Below are 11,199 nucleotides of genomic sequence, written 5' to 3' on the forward strand. Positions count from 1 at the left end.
TCCATTGAATTTGTCTTCCTTCATCCAGCACAATCTAAGATTTAATCTTTGGCCTTGTTGTAGGGTATTTCATCAAGATTTCAGTCCAATGACTTGTCCTAACTGTTTGTAACAAACTGGGAGGTCTGTAATAGCTCACACTGTGGATCTTTCTTGTAAATTCAAAATTGGATTGCACATTTCAGCTATAGGTTGTACATCTTAATAAGTATAACTAGTGCAGCACGAGCTACCTCAAAATACTTAAACAGTGCCTGAAAATGATTCCTCCTAGGCATTCAGATAGCCTGGGGCTCTCTGTGAAGAGCAGTGGCTGAAGCAGTATGCTTCACGACAGCACTACAGAGCTGTCTCTGTAAGCTTACGGTGTCACCTGGAGAGAGCAGGGGCTCCATTGAACATGTCTGGGGAAAGTCCTGGTGCCTTTCCCTCCTGAGGCAGCAGTTAGGTCAGACTCAGGTTAATGAAAGTCTAAACAAGACAGTTTGGGGTTAGACACTCCAAAATCTGATGCCATGATCCTCCTGCCTGACAGTGCCTAGGACAGCACTTAACCAGCAGGAAATAAGAAGCCTGACTACAGCCACCAGGCTCAACAATCATTCCTGCTCAAGGAAAGAGAACAGCGTAAGAGTGATGCAGCAATTGAAATCTCAGGAGGAACATCCAGCTCTGAGATTTCAGTGGACTTTTAGAAACACTGTGCACAGCCCATGGGTATACAAGAGGAGAACTTAGAGATACTCTGGTCCAAGTAATTTACATAGCCATCAGTAAAAGTGATGGCTTTATTGTTTTTATTAACCCGCCCCAGATTCTAACAACAGTTGAAAAAGGATTGGCCTTCTTAAGATATAGTACTCGTGATTAGCCTTTCCACCCACTCCAGCTCATGACGCTATATGACCATCCTTACAGCACTGCCCAGGTACCACAAAACATGTAATTTATCTCTCTCTCCTGATGTCTACAAGAGGCAGTGAAATGCCATAGAAACACAGAATCAGATCTTTTTTGAAGTTAGAAGGGACCCAGAAGGATCACTGAGTCCAACCCCTGGCCCCAGCCAGGATCATTTCACTCTTTTCACAAATAAGCAGAAACAAACCGAAAAACACTGAGAAACCGAGCATCCAGGATCACTTGGGAAACTCACCCAGAATACAGAAGGGTGTCAAAGTCCCTCCTCACAGACCAGACGAGCCTCTTTCCCTTTGACATCTGTATGTGATTTGCTAATATTCCCAGAAGGGCAGATGTGACAGCAGCCCTCCCTCCCAGCAGTCTGTAAGCATGCTGGGAGGCCCCTCCGCTTTAAAGGTTTCGGGTCACATTTAGCCTAAAATCCATCTTTTTGCAATCAAATGGAGAAACACCTGTCAGTTTGGGGGAATGTGCTCCAGCTCTGGGAGGTGAGGGACACTGAATATGGAGAGAAGAACAAAAGAACATCTGCTGATGGCCACCCCAGGGCAGGAGATCAAAGATCACTCTTTTTCAAAGGTGGTCATAATGTCCAGGAGCATAAAACATAATAAAAGACAAACTGCGATTGATAAGCAGAACCTATCACTCCACAGACCCCCTAACAACAGAGAAAATACTTGTTTGTATTCCTGTACAGGCCTTTGTGCGTTGCTTCTTCCTTCCCTGAGCACTTGTCTCTGGATTTCAGCTTGCTTAGCAATCTCTTTCATTATTACATTCCCTATACTTTGCCTTCTGGTTTATGGTCAGGTTCTCGTTTCACTGGAAATGCAAATCCTGGTGGAATTAAAATCCAAATTGGATTTAGGAAAGTGCCTAATTTGGGTTCCAGCATCCCAGATGTTGGTTAGGTGCTGTGAACATTGCAAAAATCTAATAACACCTCTCACCTAAGAAAATCCATTAATATAACGCTAAGAATGAGACGTGCTGAGAGCCAATGGGAGCCAACAGAAATCTGAGTAAATGTTGCCAAAATGCTTTTTCTGTCCTCAATTCCCACCCTCTCCTTGGGCTTCAGGCATTGCAGCTCATGTGAAAGGTCCCTATAACACTGGGAAATGCTATACAGTTCTGATTTGCCAGGACAAAACAAATGGCCTCACCTCCCCTAATATTTAATCCAGATTTGTAGTTTCCCGGTGCGCTGCCATAAAATCACCCGGTGCAGTGGGGTCCTCCTGCAGCGCCAAGCCTCAAGGTGGCTGAGCGGAGGGTTATGTTTCAATTTGGCAGTGGAACACTGTTTCCATAGACAAATTAACATTGTTTCATTTCATTTTGACACTATAATGTCTTTTCCATAGACCCGCGCTGACACTGTTGTGAAATCATTGCATCCCAATCAAGTGAATGGGAAATTAGCACAGTGACACAAAACATACTGAGAAAGTGGCCATGGCCGAGTTTATTTGTCACACTGAAACGCCTCAGCTGCATTGTAACACATTTTCTGAAGGATCAGAAGAGCTAAGCGCAGGAATCAACGCTAACAGAATGAACCCTATCTAACATGCTCCGATCTGAGATTTAGGAAGCCTCATGGAAATGAATGCTGCTTGCAGCAGAGCTCTTTCCCTCCCTCCTCTCAGTGCACAGTTCTGTGCTGAGCGTTGCCATCCCAGGAATGTGCCCTACCTGCACATCCCAGCCAGTGGGAGGGTGCTGCTCTCATCATTTAGATGGCACTAAAATTGAACCATCTTGGGACTTCCAGGGTTTGAGCCTGAGAGCTTCGTTAAAAGTGCTACTGCAAGAGCTAAATTTGAAACCACAAAAGTCTCTGTTTATAGAAGAAACGTCCTGTTTACTTTAGCACAGGACATGACGGCAGGAAAAAAAGAACACCAACAGTAGGCCAGATCACTGGTTCCTGAAAAGCTTGCATCTCAGACCCAGGCAGAACAGCAAACGTGCTCCTGTGCCTAAGCACATTAAAAGAGTCACATATGCAATATTCACTTGTGGCAGTGATGCTTTCAATGCTAGAACATCAGCCTACTTACTAACTTCCATTTCCCCATCCATATACATGTTAAAACCAATCCAGATTGCATAGCCCCATCCAAAAGCACACAACCCTCCCACACATCCCACACACTGTCCCTCCATTCCTGACTCCAGGTGCTTTTCCCTTTGTGCCCATCTACCACACCATCCCCATCTGGGAGATGTGTGAAAGATAGAGAAGCTACCACCTCCTCCCTGCCCCCCTGCAATGCATATCCCTCCCATGTCTTTCCCATACACTCCCTGCTCAGCTGCACAGAATGAATAGGGAAGAAACCTTCTTATTCTGTCCCATGGTTGTACAGTAACCATGGCTTGGTATATGTCCCTATACCCATGATAGCCATGGGCAATGTAAAGAAGGTCCTGCTGCACTAGGGATAGGCCACACACTGCTGCCAAATTTCAATGCTCCTCTGCTGAACATGTGTAAGAGCAAGATTTTTATAGAGGATTACAGCTCAATGAATCATGGGCAGACTTCCACATGGGTTTTAAACTCTAAGAGTATTACTCTTCCATCCCAGCTAAACCTGAACTTTTTTTAAATTATTATTCTTTCTTTTCCCAAAATAAAATCTGAAGCAGAAAAACTGTTTTAAAATGTTTCCTGGATGTGAAAGCTTAGCAACTAAAATCAAATTATATTAACAGGAGCCATATTATATTATATTAAATTATATTATTCAGGAACCATACTACCCAGCATAGCTTTATAACAGTCTCATGATGACATGAGCCTTACACCTCATGCCTCAGTGCAGCAACTGAGTACATGTCCATAGACATGCCTCCCGTAGTGCTTAGAGGATTACCACCATTGGTAGTGGGATCATGAACTCTACAAGTCTTACCAGGAGGACTTCAGGGCACTAAAAATAGATAGGTTACTCCAAAAGTAATGCCTCCTATTTTTTTCCACAGAAACTGTAACAGATACAAAGAGAACAGTAATGCTATTCGATAGAGCAAATTCTCAGCTACAAAACACTATCTTTCAACACAGTCACCACCATTAGCTCCACAATTTCACCTGCAGTTTACAAGAATCTGCATACCATACTTGTAAAAAAAGAAAAAAGTCTGTACCAGCAGAGGTGATCATTGTAACTAGAGCTGAAATGCATCACCCACTGCCTCACTGTGCTCATATCCACTGTTTGATCTCCACAAATGCTCTGTGAGTTTCAATGACTGTTAGTGGGTGCCATTTTCTCGGCATGGAGGAATTCAGTTCCACACCTTTGTTCCACTTGCACTTCCACATCAGACACCATCGTGTCAGGCTGCCCCTCCATTGCCAGATTTAACAAAATATCAGTGGAAGGGTTCAACCTCTACTGCCAACATCCACCTTTCACATCATAGGCCAACATTATAAAATAACAGGTGTTAATTTTGGAGCAGCTCTTGAATATGGGGGAAAAAATATATAAAAGGACAAGCATAACCTAAGGCTCAGGTTGGAAAGCATCATTTGATTTGAATGCATGCATTAGTCTATCTGGGCTTAAACGCTGAGGATGTGTTTGACACGCATGCATTCACATGTCTAAGACCAGAGCTAAGCACTATCAAAGCTATGCACTTTAAACTAGTACCGTCACAAGCACTCTCCAGCTGCAACTAGATCCTGTAGCTCAGTGAAGCTTTTTCTTCCGTGTCCCCAACCTGCAGGCATTTCTAGGGTAATAGGTTTCACAGCCTGTGATCTGGACCTTGTTGAGCTTCTACCTGAGCTTCAGAGGTCTCTTTCAGGAACAAGGACAATCTGGACATCCCATCTGATCAGGAAGTGTTCTGCTGCTGCCCCTGGGCTCAGGCGGGTAATAGCTCCTGTGATCCTGTTAAGTGAGGGCACCAAGCAGTAAAGTGGCAGTCACACGTAGTAAGCTTATTTGAGCCCAAACATCTACACCACTTTCCAAACCCTGTGATTACAGGGGCTGCCTGCAAGGCTTCACTGTGGTAGAAAGGAGCCCTGCAGGGACAGGCTGAGCTACCTGTTTACTTAACCCTGACTTGAACTTCTGCCTACAGGATACCCCTGGCCAGGGTTCAGCAGCTCTGATACCTGAATGGGAGAGTGCCATAACCTTCTGTCTGCACTGGCCCTAGGCACTTTTGCTCACAAAAAGTGATGGAAAAGGCACAGAGGGGGCAAAATAAAGGCCTCTAATTTGTTTCTTCAATCTACTCTTCACTTTGCATTTGTAGGAACTGAATTCCATTAAGCCCAGTTCACCACTTCAAAAGCATCTAGGTACAGCCTCACAATTTTCAGTGCTTTTTCCTCTTTGATGTTTGCACAGTTTCCATTTACACTGTGCAAGAATCTCAGATATTCATGAGCAAGCAGCTGGGCCAACTCACCCATCACTTCTCTCTCCTCTGCACTGCCCTGACAGCACAGAGCAGATGAACTCTGGTGGGTATCACCCTCTGGAAGATTTCCCTTGCCTGACTGGAACCCTCTGTCATCATCAGGCTGTTGGCCAAAGCGCTGACTTGGGAGGCATTTGCCTCTTCCCAGCTGGCACCAAATTACAGCAACAGACTTTCAGGTCTCTGGGAACAAGTAGGAGTTTGGGATTAAACTAACACCCATCCAGCCCATTACAATGGTACACAGAACCACTTTCACCCATCCCACCCCAAGCACGAGGCAGCCGTGTGCCTTGTGGAGTGCAGAGCTCAGATGGATTCACCCATCCCAAATACCAATGCAGAAACTGTGAAGACCCACCCCTTCCCACCAAGAAATAGGTCCTCCATAGACGGCCTCCGCCCATCTGGTGTTTACACCCTGGATTACTGTTAGTCATGACTGTGGATGATCTGGAACTACTCTGCCTTCTACAGCCTCCTTCTCCAGCAGATGCGAGGACAGGAGCACAAACCTTGCTCCTGAATCTTGCTCTGCTGACTGTACTCCAGGTTCTACAAATAATCTTCAAAGAATCTGTTGGTGAAAGATTAATTAAGACTCCCCAGTTGTAACTCCCAACTCCTCCCTTTGTTTATGTTCAAAGAATTGCTTTTGGTTACATCATATCCTAACTATTTTGCATGGAGAATGCACCGTGGAATTCCAGCCTGGTTGGATCATTTTGAATCACCTCTCCAGCATATTTTTGTCTTAAGTGTATACTTATTCAAATTTTTTGCTAGCCTGTTTATCAAAATCCTAAACGGAAAATACACTGATTGGTTCTCCCATCAGGTCTCTCAAGCTGGATTCCTCACAAATGGAGCTGCAGTTTATTTTTCAGGATACCTAATGGCCACAACTTCCTCAGGTACCCAGTGCAAGCCCAGCACTGTGTGCAGCTGCCATCCTTCCCTGCTCAAGCTGATTCACAGGCTGAAGCCACCACTATGATAACGTATCACAAGGTCTGCTAATGAGAAAGGACGATGCTGCACATGTCTGCAGTGCCTTCAGTTAAAAACTGAGGAGCAGAAGGCTGTTGCTTTGATTTAGTTCTTCCAAAGAGTGACACTCATCTTCTCTCGAGTCCCATGCTACCAATGGTGATGTATATCCAGCAGCCTGGTTGAGGAGAGGAAGAGGAAGGACAGAAGGAGAAAGGAAGAACAACTCAGGACCCATTTCAAGGCCTAAAATGCAGACAGGTTTTCTGAGACATATCTGGGAGCTGTGCGAGGTAAACAAGGCCTGAATCACCTGCTTTTGTAAGATAAGTCCACCAAGTTCCCTAAGCTAAATGTACGCAGCTGCCATTTGATTGAAAACTTTGTGATGTGAAGACTGAAAATCACAAGGAGGAGGCAGGCAGCGTTTAATCTCCTGTTGGATGACTATTTGAGATAGACTGATAGAGATACCTGCTGCCTGATAAACCAGTCAATACTGCAGATAGAAGATACTTGCAGGAAACAGACACCGCAGAGGGGGGAAAAAATCCTCAGTATTTTTACATTTCCCTTCTGCTCTCAGCTCCCTGCTAAGCAAGACAGAGGCTGTATTTTCCTGCATGAAGTTATTGCACTTCAGGTGCTGCAGACACCCAATTAAAGGGCACATTGTCTAAGGCAGGAGTACCCTGCATACTGAGCATGTATACACTAAACATGTACACAAAATCCAGGGAATTCCTGGTTCCTGGCAACTCCAGTGTGAACCAACTAGGACTCTTTGTTCTTTTCCTTACATGTTACAGAAGAATTATTTGCTCACCAACCCATTGCAAACAGCAGCACTGCTTTTAACAAACAGCAGGTCCTTCCAACTGTACCTGGTGGTGAGACAAGTGAAACAGAAAGCATGAAATCTGAAGAAGCATGAGGAAATCACAGACAAGCAGAAAGCACTTTCACACTTCTCTCTGAAAGGACTTGTATAGGTTGTTTTATACATATTCTCACCACAACACTTCAGTTTGCATGCGCACCTCCCCTTCGTGTTATGTTTATTATGAGAGGTAAGACAGCAGGCTTTCTAGCACCACTGTGCTGCTGCTGTCTTACTATGATTTTCCTATCTTTTAATTAAAAGTATATTTCACAGCCAAGCAAAATGCTTTATAATAACAAGGAAACACAGAGAAACAGCAAGAAAAACTTTTGACCTACTGTGGACAGAACATACTTTTTCTTGCCATGTAGCAAGCCTAAATCACTGTGTGTGCTGCTGATGGACATTCATCATTATTTCTCCCCAAACTGAAGGCATATTTCACGACCCTGAAGCCTGGATTTTCTCCAGATTAGCTGGAAATTGTTGCTGCCATTGGAGCTTGTTGCTGTATGTCACCACCTGCTGGCAAATTTCAGTCTAGGGTTTCTATCTTGACAGCACGGATGAAACAGCACAGACAAGGACTTCTATCTTCCTTGACAGAGACGGATAGGTGGCCACAAACAGAACACGTGTTACTTAAACTGATTTTTGGTCATGAATGCATATATTCAGACCAAGCCTGTTTGTATAACATGCAATCCAGATCCTGCATGCCATTACTCAGGCAACTAGTTGTTAATAAAGGAGAAGAGATGAAACTGCATGGAGAAGGTCATCAGTGTGCAGAAGTGCTCACAGACTCCCGTAGCTGATAGGCCTGAATTTGCTAGAAAAATGACCAGAAGTTTAAAAATGTATGGGATGGACTTTTACACTATTTAAAGTGAAAACTACCAGTAACCTTAGAGACAGTCTCAGATTTATTCACTTCTTCATTTATTTATCTCACAGGTTTAACGACAGGAGTTTGGGTTTTTCTATTCTTCCCCTTGATATTTTTAGAAGCCAGCCTTTTGAATACAAACACATATTTTAACGCACCTAATATTTATTCTATCCACTCTAGTAGGTAAACATGCATTGTAGTGTGGGCATTAATGCTGATAATTCATATCATTTGTCTGATAGATCAGAAGCCGTTATGGTCTGTTGTGTAAATTCATATTTTGGCACTCTTTAAGAAGTGGATTATTATTGACCCAATAGACCATAACAGCTCCAAGGAAGCCATTACTGTCTATTGTGTAAATCCTTCATGGTGCATGTTTTATTGACCCTTTGGAGCCATCATGGTCTGTCTTGTCAATCCAGATGCCATGCAAGTGTATTAAGGCTGCCTGTGTAACATCCATATGGAATGGTAGCTACGTTATTGATGCTGGCCCTCAAGAAATTACATTTTGAGCCACATTAGTGAGTTATTTTTTTCCCCTCAGGTTCAAAAACACCTATTGTTCTAGTTCATGTTCTGAGCTAAAGATCAGGACTACAAAAATCACTTTGAAATAACAAAACCGTCCTTTTTAGTTTTTCTATAAAGAATGAACGTCCAATTTGGCTTAAGCAGGAAGGACACAAAAGTGGCAGTATTTAGTCAGACCACTGCCTACCAAATGAGAATGTTGCTCTAGTAAGGTCAAGGCTCCTGAGAAAGAGCATCAAATACGCCATGAGCATGACCACCAGGCCTTGCACCACCTCTGATGGTGTTCAACCCTTGGGGTTATTCCCAAGACACTGAGGGAGGATTGTGTCCTAGTCCACTCTTGAACTGACCAATTCCATCCTTTACCTTCTGTAGCCAGCTGTCTGCCACCTCCTCTCCCTGTGGCACATGCCTGACTACATAGCACAATTCAGTAACATTAAGTGGATCAAAGGCACTTCGCAGAACCAAAGCTTTCCCAGTGGAAAGCTTTTTCCCTGAGGAGCCTGCCTCTATTTTCATGTTGAAAGGGCCCCTTTGGCTAAGCCAAATACTGCAAAACCTTCCCATCTGGCTCTCTATCAGCAGAGAAGCAGGCAACCCTTTGGCCAGGTGTCCTTGTGCAGAAGTCCCTGGCACCAGGTATTTGCACTCTCCCCACACACCTCCCCTCCATCCTCCAACACCGAATCCCACCCAGCCTTCAGCTCTTTCTCCTCTGTAGGCACCGTCCCACAAGGTAAGCACCTGGTCAGGAGCCCACTACATACAGCTGGTCTTGCTTCTTCTCTTAAAGGTTTTCCAAACAAAACATACAAAGAAACTGCATAATCTGAGCTGCCACAGAAGGAAAGTCTTCCTGAGGCTAGATCAAATTGAACTGCACAGCTAGCGGGGCTAAGTTCAAGTTGGAACTGCCTAAACGCTTGAATTATTCCTATGCCTGGCATAATAAAGATCTAGTGTTGGCACTGGTTCCTTGTCTTACACATTCATAAATATTTATCCAAATATTAATGAGCAGAAAAACAATTTATTTCTTTTTTTTTCCTAATTGTAACATCAATTCTAATATGTTTTGTTACTTAGTCACCTCACAAGTAAATTGATTTTCTTATCCACCAATAAGTATTTAAATGTTTTACAAGTGCATGCCAGGATCCTGAAATGAGAACTGTGTTTGGAACTTGTAGCAGGGCTGATACTTATGCATTTCTTATTATTTTGTTTTGCTGAGAGATCTGTAAAATAGAGTTACGTAATAAAGATTCAGCATAAGGAATGGATATCAGTTTCATACAACGCACATCTTTGCAGTCATCTTTTGAGAGCTTATAAATACTTAGGTTGCTCCAAAAGTAATACTACCTATTTATTTCCATGGAAATAATGACAGACACAATAAGCACAATAACACTGTTTGATAAAGCAAGCTCTCAGCTACAAAACTTACTTTTTCAACACCAATGTTCTGCTCACAAAGAAGCAAAACTGCTTCTTACTGATTCTTGGTGTACCAGGCAAAGTATTTGCAGGTAGACCAACAGTCAAATAAAAAATAAATAAAATAAAAATAATTGAACTCACCCAGCTGGTGAAGGGGACCTCTAACTTAAGGAAGCAGCCTGGACCCCATAAATGCTTTTTCTTCATTGGCTGGCCCTTATGTGAGCCTGGGGGTCCACCCCCTTCTTCTCATGTGGGGAGCACAGGTGCAAACAATTTGCCTGTGCTCCCTTACACCAGCCGCACCCCTTCACCAGGTGCTCAATCACAAGTTCAAGCCCTGACCTAACAGTTCCCCTACAACTACCATTAGCTTTGTGTTTTCACCAGTGATGAAGAAGAGCCTGTGTGCTATGCTTGCAAAATAGAGATGATTCACTGCTGCTGTCACCACAGATGAAATGCACCACCCTCTGCCTCACTGTGCTCACATCCACTATTTGGTCTCCATAAATGCTTGGCAAACATCAGTGAATGTCAATGAGTGCCATTTTTTCTGCATGGAGAACTTCAATGACACACCTTTGCTTCATATACACTTCCATGTCAGATGCCATTCTGTCAAACTACCTGTCTGCTGCCATCTGTTGAACAGAAACAACATGTAGTGGAATATTGGTTCAGCCTCTACTGCCATACCACCAACATCCGCTTCTGATGTCATGAGCCATGTGGGCATTACTTTCAGAGCAGTTCTCATATGAAGTACACATGTGAAATGGATAGCATTTGCTCCCACTCTTCCTCTGCAACTCTTTTTTTCACAAACACGCACCTCTTGTGCATAATACTGACACAACTTATGATTTCCAGTTCTGAGTATCGAGCTGCCAAGGCAGCATTCAGAAACACTTCTTGAAATCTAGTTTTCAATTCAGCACCCTACTAATGACCATATGTGGTTCAGTGTACACAGAACGTTCCAGAAAAGTCATCTCCTTTCTCAGCTACCTTGCTGAACTGGGGCCTTACTTTTTCTAGATCTCAACAACTTTTCATCACCCAC

Source organism: Cyrtonyx montezumae, unplaced genomic scaffold, assembly GCF_038088225.1.
Source record: "Cyrtonyx montezumae isolate F1298 unplaced genomic scaffold, pur_monq_1.0 scaffold_8, whole genome shotgun sequence".
Lineage (NCBI taxonomy): Eukaryota > Metazoa > Chordata > Aves > Galliformes > Odontophoridae > Cyrtonyx > Cyrtonyx montezumae.